Source organism: Salvelinus namaycush, chromosome 3, assembly GCF_016432855.1.
Source record: "Salvelinus namaycush isolate Seneca chromosome 3, SaNama_1.0, whole genome shotgun sequence".
In the NCBI taxonomy this organism is placed as follows: Eukaryota; Metazoa; Chordata; class Actinopteri; order Salmoniformes; family Salmonidae; genus Salvelinus; species Salvelinus namaycush.
The window spans coordinates 64,124,560-64,140,995 of record NC_052309.1 but is presented as its reverse complement, the minus strand read 5'-3'; the positions used below and the strand labels follow the sequence as shown (position 1 = coordinate 64,140,995).

The 16,436-nt window shown below is 41.0% G+C and overlaps 1 pseudogene; it reads left to right on the top strand.

Moving 5' to 3' along the window:
• Positions 1–150: 150 nt before the first annotated feature.
• Positions 151–5,938, top strand: LOC120043975 (annotated as a pseudogene).
• The last annotated feature ends 10,498 nt before the right edge of the window (positions 5,939–16,436 follow it).

Sequence of the window (16,436 nt, the reverse complement as noted above, 5' to 3'; positions counted from 1 at the left end):
TTGCGTTCAAGTTGGAACACTTTTTGACACCTACTGTTGGGTATTTCTTTTTTCTATCATTTCAAAAAGGCAAGACACTAAGGTGTGATAATAAAACATACAAATAATTTGAAGGTAGCATGTAGATGCATAGAGAGATGTGTATGACAGATGGACTGTAAGTACAACCTTTATTTATGTAACGACATAGATACTTCTTCTATATGTTTTTGACGTGCCAAAAGCCTTCTTTCTCTTTTATTTCATAAAAATACTATTCCCAGGTCTGCTGTACAGTACAGTACACACCAGTTTGACAAGGTAACGGCTCCAGAATTTTGCTTGATGGGTTCCTTTCTGTTTACTTGTCAAACTGGGCAGACCTTTTTAATTCCACTTTCGTAACAGAGGATCTTGTGATGCAGTGATCCAGCATGTCTATTGGGTCAGTTGAAATCGATGCACCCCAGGCTTCGGGAAGTTTGGTGATAATTGGTTTGGGGTGGTATTCACTAGACACGAAACAGAACAGAAAACAGACTGAGGATGTACTCTGTACTGTATTGGATAGCTTGTTTTCGTTTTCTGTTGCGAAACATTTAGCTAGAATGTGCCCTAATGAACACGACCCTGGAAACTCCAGAGGAACGACACACAACAATGACACAAGTCATAGTTTCTTCCTTTTAGTATGGTTTCTGCATTCCACGAGGCTCACATGTATCCATGGCATTTTCAAATACCTAGAATATGAGTTTGGAGATTTCAATTAGATGAATCCAGGATTGAACGATTTCAAGAAGCGTGTGTATTTGACTGTGTATCAGTCACATTTTCTAGACGTACTGTAAATGACAGACTGTGAATGTAGATATACAGTAGACTAGAGGCACACGCCAGCTACGGTGACGGTGTGTTGTTTATAGGAAAATGAACTGTACATTTGACGATGTCCACAATTAAACGTATAAAATCAATGAGACCAAATTGACGTCTGATTCCATGGAAGGATCAAATAGCCTCCCAGTAAAGCTACATATATCAGGGGGTTTAGGAAACAACAGGCCCATGTGCAAGGGATTTCCAGTGTTAAGAACAAATGTGGTGGCCAAGCCCATGATAACTTACTATTGGTAGGCCTATCAGGATGATATGCATTCCAAGTCATAATGACCTCATCTAACTCCATTTTCCACGGTCACTAAAAAGAATGGATGGCTCCAAAGAACTGATTTTCAATTAAACCTGCGTAAAATATTAGATGATCGATGCCTCATCAGATACTATTGATAGAAACAGTTCCCCTGTGTTTCTAAGAGCCCTGCCCACTGTCACTCCTCATCCCCAAAGGCCAAATCACCAATGGTGTGTGTTTTAGAATATTTATTTATCTAAACTTCTTTCTTTCCATCCCTCAGTTCCCCCACTGCTTCAACCTTCAGTCTCTTCCGCAACAGACAGGGAATCTCTTTGCCTCTGTAGGTCAGAGAAGGTCCGTTATTTTTAGGTTATTTTCCACCTCAGGACTTTCCGCCATCTACCAACCAACAAACACAATACTAAAAACAGCTCCAACAAACGTAGGTGTTCCCTTCAGGACGTGACGGATAAGGCCTTAATGTGTATGTACTCAAGTTGTTGGGTCTGGTAAGGTTATTCTTGTGTGTTAATCTCAGTGAAAAAGCAAAACTTGTTTGAGGACTTACAAAGCGAAAACTAGTTGCTGGTGAGTGGTGACAGACGGCCAGAGGCCAGTGCTCACGCAAGAGTTCGTTCAGGGTTGCAGAGATTAAGCGAAACATAATGGCGAGCGGTCTTTAAAAAACGAATTTAGGCACATTCATAAGGGAGGATCATTGGGTAGGATAAGCTTCTAATACATACACAAATTATCCAGCAAATATTCTCTCACCACCTCAACCCCCTCCCTCTGTCAGGGATCCACTACCTGGACCAGATCAGTGAGGGCCAGATCCAGTTCTCCAGTATGGTGCAGCACTTTGACACACTGATCCTAGGTCAGAGTGAGGGCCGCAGGGACTACCACATCCTCTCTGGGAAGACAGAGATGGCAGAGAGCCTGAAGAGGCAGTTTCCTGATGATGTGGAGGCCTTGAATTCATATTTCAAGTATATGAAGGTGATGTGTGTGTGTGCGTACGTGTGTGCGTGTGTGCGTATGTGTGTGCATGTGTTATCATAACCCCTCTCATGTCTCCCCATGCTGCAGAAGGCAGCTCGTCGTATCAAATCTCCTGGCTGGCCTCAAGATGATGCCCGTGTGGCTGGTACACTTCCTGGCTTGGACCGGCCTATTAGAGCGCATCTCCATTACCAAACACACAGAGAAGATGGCCACTCTGACCAAGAACAAAGACCTACACACCCTCTCCGCATACCTCTCTATGGTCAGTCCCTATACACATCCACTTGCAGGGTGAATTCCAATACGTTTATTGGGCAACCATTTCCCAAACTGAACTGACACAATCTTGCTAGTTTACAACCTAGTCCTAGAACATACAATTGAGTGCTCTTCTGTCCTTCTTGAATGTAGAGCATGTGGTTATATTTGTCCCTCTCTGCATGTTCTGAAATGCAGTGGTTTCGGGGGCCCTGACATTTTCAAATGTGAAATAAGGGTCCCTGTGGGAAAAAGGTTGGGGACCCCTGCTCTATTGTGAGATTGAACTTTAACTGGATGTCCCTGACTCTGTTTCCCCTGCTGATAGGTGATTTCCCCTAAGGAATCCAGTTTCCGAATGAATACTCTACTGCTGCAGCACTATAAGAGGGGAGCCTACTACCCCATTGGAGGGGCCAGTGAGTTTGCCTTCCACATCATCCCAGTCATCCGGAAGGCAGGTGGCGCTGTGCTGGTCAGAGCCCCTGTACAGAGGGTCCTTCTGAATGAGGAGGGCTCCGTGTATGGTCAGTATCTAGTTCAGGGGGGAAAGCACTAAAGCAATGACTCATTTTACTATTAGATACTGTATGCTTACTGTCGATTGTCTTCTATGGGAGTCTTTGGCGTTACATTAGACTCATTGCAAAGTGAGTTGTTGGTCTATTTTATGTTTATTTTTATTTATTTCACCTTTATTTAACCAAGTAGGCCAGTTGAGAACAAGTTCTCATTTACAACTGCGACCTGGCCAAGATAAAGCAAAGCAGTGCGACACAAACAACACAGAGTTACACATGGGATAAACAAACGTACAGTCAATAACACAATAGAAAAATCTATATACAGTGTGTGCAAATGTAGTAAGATTAGGGAGGGAAGGCAATAAATAGGCCATATTGGCGAAATAATGACAATTTAGCAATTAAACAATGGAGTGATAGAAGATGATGAATGTGCAAGTAGAGATACTGGGGTGCAAAGGAGCAAATAAATAAATAACAGTATGGGGATGAGGTAGATGGGTGGGCTGGTTATAGATGGGCTGTGTACAGGTGCAATGATCGGTAAGCAGCCTTGACAGCTGATGCTTAAAGTCAGTGAGGGAGATATAAGACTCCAGCTTCAGGGATTTTTGCAATTCGTTCCAGTCATTGGCAGCAGAGAACTGGAAGGAAAGGCGGCCAATGGAGGAGTTGGCTTTGGGGATGACCAGTGAAATATACCTGCTGGAGTGCGTGCTATGGGTGGGTGCTGCTATGGTGACCAGTGAGCTGAGATAAGGCGGGGCTTTACCTAGCAAAGACTTACAGATGACCTGGAGCCAGTGGGTTTGGCAATGAATATGAAGCAAGAGCCAGCCAACGAGAGCATACATGTCGCAGTGGTGGGTAGTATATGGGGCTTTGGTGACAAAACGGAAGGCACTGTGATAGACTACAACCAATTTGCTTAGTAGAGTGTTGGAGGCTATTTTGTAAATGACATCGCCGAAGTCAAGGATTGGCAGGATAGTCAGTTTTACGAGGGTATGTTTGGCAGCATGAGTGAAGGACTCTTTGTTGCAAAATAGGAAGCCGATTCTAGATTTAGATTTAGATCCAACTATGACCTCTGATTGGTATCACACTTTTTCCCCAGCCCCAGCAAACAAACCTGACTCCAATAATCAACTAATCATGATCTTCAGTTTAGAACGCAATTAGTTTTATGAGCTGTGTTTGCTAGGGATGGTGGAAAAGTGCGACACCCATAGCCACAGGAAGTAGGGGTGCTGAGGGTGCTGCAGCATCCCCTGATAAATCATAATAAAATAATTATTAATATACAAATAAAATAAATAAAAAAGGGTCCACAACAAATTTGTGCACTAGGCCTTAATTACTTACTCCTCTATGAGCAGAGAAAACTAAATTAAATTAACTGCAGCTGAGGTCCCTTATACTTTGAGGGCCTAACCACAGTATTACATCCCTTTATTTCTAAATCACATGTAGTCTTATTTAAGCGTACGTGTAATGTTTTGATTTTAGGATGGAGCGCTACAGCTCTCTGAGCCGAGAGGAGGTGATGGGGAACATCCCCATGATGTTCATTCCCCCTCTGCCAAAGACCCCACCCCCAGTACCCGCCATCCAGGTAGCTGCCTCAACAACACACACCTGCACCAATAACAAATCAATCAATCACATTCAATGTGTGACATGCATCGTAAACAACAGTTGCAGACTAACAGTAAAATGCTTCCTATATCGAATATAACACTGTATTTGAATCCACAGAGCACCCATCACACCCACAGAAACTCTGAAAAGACAGAGTAAAGCACAGTAAATCAAATAAAAAATTTGAGATGAGTGATGATCAGTACTTTAATGCTGCTGGAGGTCTATTTTCATACAAAAAAAGGCAGATAGTTTGAGATATTAATGATGAGAAGCAGTTTTAATAGTTCAAATGATTGTGTTCTAAGACTCTCTCTCCACCTCCCGACAGGGAAGTCCTGTATGACTCTGTTGACCATGGCCAAGTTTGAGTGGTTTGAGGACTGGAAAGATACCAAGCTAAACAAGAGAGGGTCCGATTACGAAGACCTGAAGATGAGCATGGCCAAGCAGCTCCTAGACTGGGCACTGGTTGTCTTCCCTCAGCTCAGGGATAAGGTACTTTGAAAATATAGCGTCATTTGAACATAACTGGTCAAAATACATTGTCATATTCCATTTATTGATGTATACCGTAGAGTAGAGTTTTTTTGGACAATCCAAAGAGGCATTATAATTCGTTACCACACCCATTGTGCTTGAAATCAAGACTAATTTGAAGCAATAATGTCATCCAATTGTAATGATGTCTCATACCTGCTGGCTGTCTCTGTACCTACCAGCACAAGATGTTGAAAATATGTATTTTTGGTTGAAAGATGTTGGAAAAAAACCTCTTTCAAACAATTTTGCTCACTGGGTACCTTGTGTGCCTATAGGTGGTGTATATGGAGGCTTCCACACCCCTGACCAACATGCACTACCTGGGCGCCCCGCGTGGAGAGCTGTATGTGGCTGAACACAACCTGGACCGCTTCAGCCGGGAGACGGTGGCCAGAACCCGGCCCCCCACGTCCACCAAGGGATTCTACCTCACCGGTGAGAAAGAAATTGTTCAGTGTTGTAGTATTTGAGTTTAATTTGAGTACATTTGTCACAAAGGCACAAGGTGATGCTTGACTGTGGCAGTTGTATGAGTTAGTCAGTGGAATAATATGCAAGAACTGAAAGTCATTTTAAGGTGCTACTGTAGATAATACTGTTTCTGGTCTATGCTAGATGGTTCTACACATTGTACAAACTTACCATCAGTAGTTTTCATTTCAGCAAACCCTTTGTCTTGTTCTGAACCCCAGGCCAGGACGTGTTCTGTAACGGGATGGCCGGTGCTCCACACGGAGGAATCCTGTGTGCCTCGACAGTTCTGGACTGTATTATCTACATGGACCTCCTAGCTGTGAAGAAACAGCTCAAAAAGCAGACTCGTGAAAAGGCTCGTAACAAGGCCTGAGAAACCATTTGGACACAGCACTGACCACAGTCAAAATCATTATATAAACTAATATAGTGTAGGCTACTGTGTACAGTATGTCACATTTCTTCACCCTATCGATCAGTTTCATGTAACAGTGGCATTTTGTCTTATATTGAATTAAAATACTGTGTATTTCTTTATTACCTGTTATGGTCACGTTGCCATCTCCATAGCCTTGTTTAATACTGTTAGAAAAAAATGACATCACTGGATTCCTCACAGTCGTGAATGATTACTACTCTTTAGTCAGATCACACCAGGCAGAAACATGGTTTTGTTTTATGCTTTGTTTCCATTGAAGTCATTCTGTAGTACAGACACAACTCATTTAAGGTGCACTTTGCCCCCTGAACGTCTGTTACATTTGTCCTCTCCACTGTGGGTCGTTTCAACCAGATTATGTTCAAATGATACTCGTTACAATCCATTGCAACCAAGTAATTCTGTAACTGTAATACACTGTTACACTGTTGTTACACTGCTGTAACTTTTGCACCTAGTACTGTAGCCAGCCAACGGGTAGGTTTCAGCTTGGTCTGTTCTATCGACTCAAATGCAGATAGGAGAAAATAAGTCACTCTCGCTGCACCTCACGTCTCAGTACAAACACTGTGCTGGGAACTGGACGTTGAGCTCTCATGCCATTAAAAACACTTCACAACAAGTATTACGACCTCCCGGGTGGCGCAGTGGTCTAGGGCACTGCATCGCAGTGCTAGCTGCGCCACCAGAGTCTCTGGGTTCGCGCCCAGGCTGGGCTGGGTTCGCACCCAGGCTCTGTCGCAGCCGGCCGCAACCGGGAGGTCCGTGGGGCGACGCACAATTGGCATAGCGTCGTCCGGGTTAGGGAGGGTTTGGCCGGTAGGGATATCCTTGTCTCAGTATGTAAAATGTAATAAAATGTATGCACTCTACTGTAAGTCGCTCTGGATAAGAGCGTCTGCTAAATGACTAAAATGTAAATGTAAATGTATTACAGTGCATTCGGAAAGTATTCAGACCCCTTTTCCCACATTCTGTTACAGCCTTATTCTAAAAATGGATTAAATTGTTGTTTTCCCTCATCAATCTTCACACAATACCCCATAATGACAAAGAAAAAACAGATTTTTTTGTACTTTATTTTTATGCTACTGAAAATAAGAAACTGAAATATTACATTTACATAAGTTTTCAGACCCTTTGCTCGGCATTTTGTCGAAGCACCTTTAGCAGCAACTACAGCCTTGGGTGTTCTTTGTTATGACGCTACAAGCTTGACACACCTGTATCAGAGGAGTTTCTCCCATTCTTCTCTGCAGATCATCTCAAGCTCTGTCAGGTTGGATGGGGTGTGTCGCTGCATAGCTATTTTTCTCTCCAGAGATTTTCGATTGGGTTCAAGTCCGGGCTCTGGCTGGGCCATTCAAGGACATTCAGATACTTGTCCCGAAGAAACTCCTGCGTTGTCTTGGCTATGTGCTTAGGGTCGTTGTCCTGTTGGAAGGTGAACCTTCACCCCAGTCTGAGGTCCTGAGCGCTCTGGAGCAGGTTTTCATTAAGGATCACTCTGTACTTTGCTCCGTTCATCTTCCCCTCGATCCTGACTAGTCTCCCAGTCCCTGCCGCTGAAAAACATCCCCACAGCATGATGCTGCCACCACCATGTTTCACCAAGCGTCCTACAGATGTGACACTTGGCATTCAGGCCAAAGAGTTCAATCTTGGTTTCATCAGAAGAGAGAATCTTGTTCCTCATGGTCTGAGAGTCTTTAGGTGCATTTTGGCAAACTCCAAGCGGGCTGTCATGTGCCTTTTACTGAGGAGTGACTTCCGTCTGGCCACTCTACAATAAAGGCCTGATTGGTGGAGTGCTGCAGCGATGGTTGTCCCTCTGGAAGGTTCTCCCATCTCCACAGAGGAACTCTATAACTCTGTCAGAGTGACCATCGGGTTCTTGGTCACGTCCCTGGCCAGCCCTTCTCCCCGATTGCTCAGTTTGGCCGGGCGGCCAGCTCTAGGAAGAGTCTTGGTGATTCCAAACTTCTTCCATTTAAGAATGATGGAGGCCACTTCTTGGGGACCATCAATCATGCAGAAATGCTTTGGTACCCTTCCCCAGATCTGTGCCTGGACACAATCTTGTCTCATAGCTCTACGGACAATTCCTTCGACCTCATGGCTTAGTTTTTGCTCTGACATGCACTGTCAACTGTGGGACCTTATATAGACAGGTGTTTGCCTTTCCAAATCATGTCCAATCAATTGAATTTACCACGGTGGACTCCAATCAGGTTGTGGAAACATCTCAAGGATGATCAATGGAAACAGGATGCACCTGAGCTCAATTTCAAGTTTCAAACAGTCTGAATACTTATGTAAATAAAGTATTTCTGTTTTTTATTTTTAACACATTTGCAAAAAATTCTATAAAACTGTTTTTCGCTTTGTCATTATGGGGTATTGTTTGTAGATTGATGAGGACATTTTTGTATTTAATCCATGTTAGAATAAGGCTGTAATGTAACAAAATGTGGAAAAAGTCAAGGGGTCTAAATACTTTCCGAATGCACTTTATACTATATAAAAGTTGATGAATCACACTCACGTGATGAGTAACTTTGCACTGAGACCTGTCCTGAAGACATGTGTTAGTTCCCCAAGTTAATGCCTAGGCTTTAGCTCATTGGGCTAACACAGTCCACAATCACACAAGAGACCCAGGTTTCGAACCCAGTCTGTCATATTTGCAAAATGCTAGTATTGTTCAAGATGTTCCATAAAGTAACACATCACACATTTTGAGACCCAAAACAGTGTTGGGTTAGTAGCATTGAGGCATCTCAATAACAACTGCTCAACCTCTGGTCTAGTCTTAGATAATGAATAACAGAGATGGCCATATATCTGTTTTGATCATAGTTCATCATAATTTTGATCATAGTTTACGGTCATAGACAGAGTCCATCCAAATCCTCTTGGCTCCTGGACTCTGTCCACGCATTTCAAGGCCGTGTTGAAACAATGACTTATCAATGATCCAAGACCAGCTCAGCAAATCCCTGCCATTGTGACAATGCCTCATCATAATGCTGCATCAAATATCCATGATCCTAGAGGCGTTGTCAGACACAATGTAAGTAATGTAATTGATGTCCCCCTAATTGCCCTGTTGATCTTACAGCTATTGCATGCAGTAATCATTAGCCTATGAACCAGAGTTATACTGATAGCACTGAGGCGGTGTTCCCTAGTAGGAAGACCACTGTATGCAGCTCACCCTGCACTATCAGCCCCAATATAAATCAAATGAGCAAGTCTAATTCTGATAAGCTTCCCAGTAAAGCTGTCACACCCTGATATGTTTCACCTGCCTTTGTGCTTGTCTCAACCCCCCTCCAGGTGTTGCCCATCTTCCCCATTATCCCCTGTGTATTTAAACCTGTGTTCTCTGTTTGACTGTTGCCAGTTCGTTTTGTTCGTGAAACCTACCAGCGTTTGTTCCCCTGCTCCGGTCTGTTTCTTGCTCCTGTTTTCTAGTCCTGCCCGGTTTTGACCCTTCTGCTTGCCCTGACCCTGAGCCTGCCTGCCGTTCTATACCTTGCCCCACCTCACTGGATTATTGACCACTGCCTGCCTTGAGCCTGAGACTACCTGCTGTTCTGGACCCTTTGCACCTTCTCTGGATTACTGACCCCTGCTTGCCTTTGACCTGTCGCTTGCCTGCCCCTGTATTCAAAATAAACTTTTGTTTCTTCGACACTGTCTGCATCTGGGTCATACCTGAAACGTGATAAAAGCATTAAAAACAATCAAGCAACCCAGAAAAGTGCTAAAAATTGCCCATATTAACATAAGCAGCCTGAGAAACAAGGTCCATGAAGTCAATAACTTGCTTATAACAGGTTCATATTCTGACTATCTCTGAAACTCACTTACATAATACCTTTGATGATACAGTGGTAGCAATACATAACATCTACAGAAAAGACAGACATGCAAAAGGTGGAGGTGTTACAGTCTGTATTCAGAACCACATTCCTGTAAAGCTTAAAGACGATCTCATGTGAAATACTTTTGAAGTAATATGGCTACAGGTTCATCTGCCTCACCTTAAGCCCATTCTTGTGGGAAGCTGCTATAGACCACCAAGTGCTAACAGTCAGTATCTGGATAATATGTGTGAAATGCTTGATAATGTATGTGATAAACAGTATATTTTCTGGGTGATTTAAATATTGACTGGCTCTCATCAAGCTGCCCACTCAAGAAAAAACTTCAAATTGTAACGAGTGCCTGCAACCTGGTTCAGGGTCTCAGTCAACCTACCAAGGTATTTACAAACAGCACAGGAATTAAATCATCAACATGTATTGATCACATCTTTACTAATGCTGCAGAAGTTTGCTTTAAAGCAGTATCCAAATCGATAGGATGTAGTGATCACAATATAGCAGCCATATGTAGGAAAACCAAAGTTCCAAAGGCTGGGCCTAATATAGTGTATAAGAGGTCATACAATAAGTTTTGTAGTGATTCATATGTTGATGATGTAAATAATATTTGCTGGTCTGTGGTGTGTAATGAGGAGCAACCAGACGCTGCACTTGACACATTTGTAAAATTGCTTATTCCAGTTACTAATAAGCCTGCACCCATTAAGAAAATTATTGTAAAAATGGTTAAATCCCCTTGTATTGATGAGTAATTGATAAATGGTATGGTTGAGAGGGATGAGGCAAAAGGTATGGCAATTGAGTCTGGCAGCCCAACTGACTGGCAAACATACTGCAAATTAAGAAATCATGTGACTAAACTAAACTAAATAAAAAGAAAAAGAAACTCTAATATGAAACAAACAAAAATAAATGATATATCATTTAAAAGCTTAAATTCTTGTTAATCTAACTGCGTTGTCCGATTTACAATAGGCTTTACAGCGAAAGCATACCATATGATTGTTTGAGGACGGCGCCCCATATCAACATATTTTTCAACCAGCACAGGCTTCATAAAATCACAAATAGCGATTAAATAAACAATCTTCAACTTACTTTTGAAAATCTTCCTCTGTTTGCAATCCCAAGGGTCCCAGCTACAACATGAATGGTCGTTTTGTTAGATAAAATGCTTCTTTATATGCGAAAAAGTCAGTTTACTTTGGGCACGTCAGTCAGGCGGAAATTCAGGAAAATAAGACCCTAGCTCTAATTAAAATACTTGCACAAAGCTCGGACACCCATGCATAAGACATGCCACCAGAGGTCTCTTCACATCCCCAAGTCCAGAACAGACTATGGGAGGCGCACAGTGCCACATAGAGTCATGACTACATGGAACTCTATTCCACTTCAGGTAACTGATGCAAGCAGTAGAATCAGCTAAACAAAAAGTTAAAATACACCTTATGGAACAACGGGGACTGTGAAGAGACACACAAAAGGTACAGACACATGCATACACATACATTGCGATGTTGTTGTATGGTGGTATAGTGCATTTTGTTTTGTAGATATGTAGTGGTGTAATAATGTTATATGATGTTCTGTTTTATGTTTTGTTTTATATGTAATGTAAGTGCTTTAATATGTTTGGACCCCAGGAAGAGAAGCTGCTGCCTTGGCAGAAACTAATGGGGATCCATAATAAATACAAATAGGCAAGGGGGCATTAAGTGAAGGGGTTACCATTTTGCTGTCCCTTCATACACTACACATCATCAGCCAAATACGTGCTCCTATTCATGTAAGGATATATGATTGGGCAACTGGAGTAACAGGAAATAAAATATTTATAACCGGGAGGTATGCCACAACCTGTCATGTCCATCACGTAGTACATTTTTATCAGTTTGTCTGTTCAATATCTTACCAGTGTTTGACAGAACAGCTTCCTGGTTAGGGCTATTATGTAACCTATAGGGCCAAAGAGCACGGACGTTGTGTTACAGCATCAGAAATGGCCAATATAGGACAGATCAGATCATTGAAATGAAAAAAGACTTTATTCCCGATGTCAAAATAGTTCAAATAATTAACCATATCACACAAGGTCCATGACATTGATACATAAATTAATAAACTATTCTGAGTAACACTTTGAGATTTCTTAATATTTACACACTGGTTTGTACAGATTGGTAGATATAGATACAACCCCATTCGATCTCATGTCCCCAACTTTTGCTTTAAAGTACACACTTTCATAGACGTCCAAACACTTGCTTTTCCTTATGGTCTCCAAACTTTCCACCTCACGTCCCCATTCCACATTCCCAAGGACCAAGTCTCTGTGGTATACATGTCCAGCTTCAGGATCCCCACTCCACATACAGTATGTGCCATTTCCTGTTTTATTTATCCTTTAGTCTGTGGCCTCAGGCCTCCCCTTCATGGGATTCCTAAGGTGGTACGGTCCTATGATTGGGAGTGGGGTTCAGGAGGCACTGAGTAAGGTTGCAGGGGGGAAACAGGTGTGTTGGAGAGCTCAGAGTAGGCTGGAGGAAGCTCTGGGTGGATAAAGTCTGGCTTCATCTCCACCTAGACACAATTAGATCAGAAGAGAATAAAACACATTTACAATACATTACAGTGTTTTACCCAAAAAGTGTGAACAAAAATTAATTGTAAAGTTGTAAACCCTACTGTGCGGTACAATTTGTACCTCATGTTTAGGATGGACTATTACCTCATTGTAGGCAGGAGGTGGGCTGTAGAACTCTGAGGTGCTGTAGCGAGGAGGCCTGTGGATGTCTTCATTGTCATAAGATACTGCGGGGAAGGGAATGACATAGATGGAGGGCCTGTCTCGTCTCTCCTCCCGGTCCAGTTGCACCTCGCGGGCCCGGTGTAAGGACTTACAGAAGGCTATGCAGCAGACGATGCTGATGCCAAATGTGATCAACGGGATGAAGATTCTAAGGGAAGAGAATGTAAATGGATGGGGAATTTGTCATTGTTGTAGGAGTTCATGACAAGTCACGGGCAAAGTCTATTTCAGCGTGTGTTTGTGCGTGTGTGTCCTAGACCGATATGAATGTGAACAGGAATGGGACTCTTACTCTAAAATGAGAAACGTGTCTTGTATCGGCATCTTGTGAAGTTAACACCTGCACCTCAGTAGTAACCTGCAAGGACAAACACAACTACCTCATGAAGCTGGTTGAGAGAATGCCAAGAGTGTGCAAAGCTGTCATCAAGGCAAAGGGTGGCTACTTTGAAGAATATAAATACATTTTGATTTGTGTAACACTTTTTTGGTTACTACATGATTCCATATGTGTTATTTCATAGTTGTGATGTCTTCACTATTATTCTACAATGTAGAAAATAGTCTGTAATAATTCAAAGTGCAGAAGTATGAAGAATAATATTGTTATAATAGGAATAAAAGAGGATGAAAACGAAAACTATCAGTCAACGGAGGAAAAAGTCAAGGTGTTCATGAAACGTAATCTCAAGATGACAGGTGGAAACAACTGATTTTCAGAGGGAAGGCCCCGTAACGCACATTACAAAATGAAAATTGCCTTGTTACAACAGGTTAGGGAATTGAAGAACACCCCGTTCTCTATTAATGAACTATTTCCCCATGAAATAGTGAAGTGATGACGTGCCCTGTACCCCATTTCAAAGGGCTCCGAGCAGAGAAGAAGAATGTTCGTCAAGTGGTCGATAAATTATATGTAAACTGTGAGTGATAGCTACCTCCTGTTGAAGTAGTCCCCGATACACATTTGCACCTCATTACAAAGTACAATTATGGATTCATTTGTTTTTTACCCCAAATTTTTTTGCCCATGATAGACTTTTTTTTATTCATGCTGTATGGAACCGTGGACTTAAAATAAAGTTAGACTTGTGGCAATGGAGAATGGGTATGATGAACTTGAAACTTGAAATTAAATCATGGTGCTTTTTAATGGTAAGTTTACAAACATTGGTTGTGATAAGTACAATTGAAACTTGGGTATCATTATGGTAAGTGGGGAAATAAGTATAGCCAGTTATAATTGTAATGGCTTAGCAGATAATAAAAAAATATATATTATTTCTCTTTGCAGGTAAAAATGTATCTATTGTTTACAGGAAACTCATTCTACAAATATAAATATAGGTTTGGTAGAAAAAGGACTGGGAGGGAGAAATATATTTTTGTCATGGGCAAAGAAACTCGAAAGGGGTCATTATACTAATTAATACAAATTTTGGTCCGAATGTGCAAACTGTGCAAACAGATCCGCAAGGAAGATGGATTATTTTTAATAAGCTATTGGACCAAAAACAGATCTGGCTAATTCATCTATATGGGCCAAATAATGATGAGCCATTCTTCTTCGAAAATATATATAATAATCTATTGAGCTCACAAGCAACAAATTAATCTATTTTTATGGTGTGAGATTATAATACGGTTTTATGTACATCAATGGATCGTAAAGGAAATCACACTACAAACTATCACCCTTCAAGCACTTAAGGAGATCCCAAAGATCATGGATACATTAGAACTAGTGGATATATGGAGGCAGAAAAACCCTGACCTAGTGAGATATACATGGAGGAGGCTTAATCAAGCCAGCCGTCTTGATTACTTCATAGTCTCATTCTTGATGGCATCAAAAGTTTAAAAAAGTATTAATAGGAGACCGAATGCGATTGGACCACCATCTAATTGGCCTCCATATAACTCTTACAGAATTTCCACGTGGACGGGGATATTGTAAATGTAATCAAAGCCTATTGGATGTTCTTAACTAAGACAAAATAATTTACAATGTACTTTTTTTGCACAACATAGGTACAGAGGATCCCCTTATTGTATGGGACAGTTTTAAATGTACTTTTGGAGGCCATTCAATACAATACTGGTTAGAGTGTTGGACTAGTAACCGATAGGTTGCAAGATCAAATCCACGAGCTGACAAGGTAAAAATCTGTTGTTCTGCCCCTGAACAAGGCAGTTAACCCACTGTTCCTAGGCCGTCATTGTAAATAAGAAGTTGTTCTTAACGGACTTGCCTAGTTAAATAAAGGTAAAACAAAAAAAATACTCATCATTAAAACAAAAGCAGTTTGGGTCAAAAGAGATTCGACTAATAAAGGAAAAATAGGAAGTAACAGCGCAGGTAGACGGTAATGGAAACTGTATTATGGAGAAACTGTCACAACCTGACCATAGAGAGCCCTCGGGATTATCTATGGTGTTTTAGGTCAGGGCTTGACTAGGGGGGTTTCTAGGTATTATATTTCTATGTTGGTGTGTGTGTATGGTTCCCAATTAGAGGCAACTGATTATCGTTACTTAGTGTGTCCTTTTTCCCACCTGCTATGTGGGATATTGTTTTGTCTGAGTGCCTATGTGCGCTACGTATTTCACGATCATTATATTTTTGTTGTTTTGGAAGTTTTCACTATCATTAAATTGTGGAACTACTCACGCTGCGCCTTGGTCCAATTATTTATACGACGGTTGTGACAGAAACAAAATAGGTTAGAGGGAAAACAAAAATAAAATGTAGGTACTTATTCAAGAATGATCAAGTGTAATATATTACAACAATAAATCCAAATTGGATGGAAAATGGTGAATAATTCACAACATTTTTATTGAATCTTCAACAGAAATGCTACCAAAAAGAATTTACAGAATCTCGTTACAAATGATGGAGTCATCCATGATTCACCAATTGATATTTTGAAAGAGGAAGCAAAATATTTTAAGCATATGTTTTCTTTTCAGTCTCCTCCATTTCCACTGAATGATGTTAATTGTAAGGATTTATTTCCTAATAATAATGTTAAGATTATGTACTGCAACCCCAGATGTAAAATAGTAAATAATGGTTACTTCTCAGAAAGTATTGAGCTTTAAGAGGAGTAAAACAAGGCTGTCCATTGTCTCCATATATATTTACTATGGCCATTGAAATGCTAGCTATTAAAATTAGATCCAATAAGAATATCAAGGGGTTAGAAATCCAGGGGATAAAAACGAATGTGTCAATGTATGCCGATGACTCAAGTTTTTTCTTAAGTCCGCAATCTGGATCCCTGCAGTCTCATTGAAGATCTTGATCACTTTTCTAGCCTCTCTGGACTAAAACCTAATTATGACAAGTGTATCAAATTACGTATTGGATCGTAAAAAAACAGTGTTTACACTACTTTGTAGTTTACCAATAAAATGAGCGGATGGTGAAGTAGACATACTTGGTATTCACATCTCAAAAAAAATAAATGAACTTGCCACAGTTAATTCAAAAGAAAGTTATCAAAAATAGATAAGATTCTGCAACCAGGGAGAGGTAAATACTTGTCTATTTATTGAAAAAATCACATTGATTAACTCTTTGGTACTATCTTATTTACTTACTAATGGCACTGCCTACTCCAGAAGACTCATTTTTTAAATCATATGAGCAAAATATATTTCATTTTATTTGGAATGATAAGCCAGACAAAATTAAACATGCCCATTTACAGTTGAAGTCGGA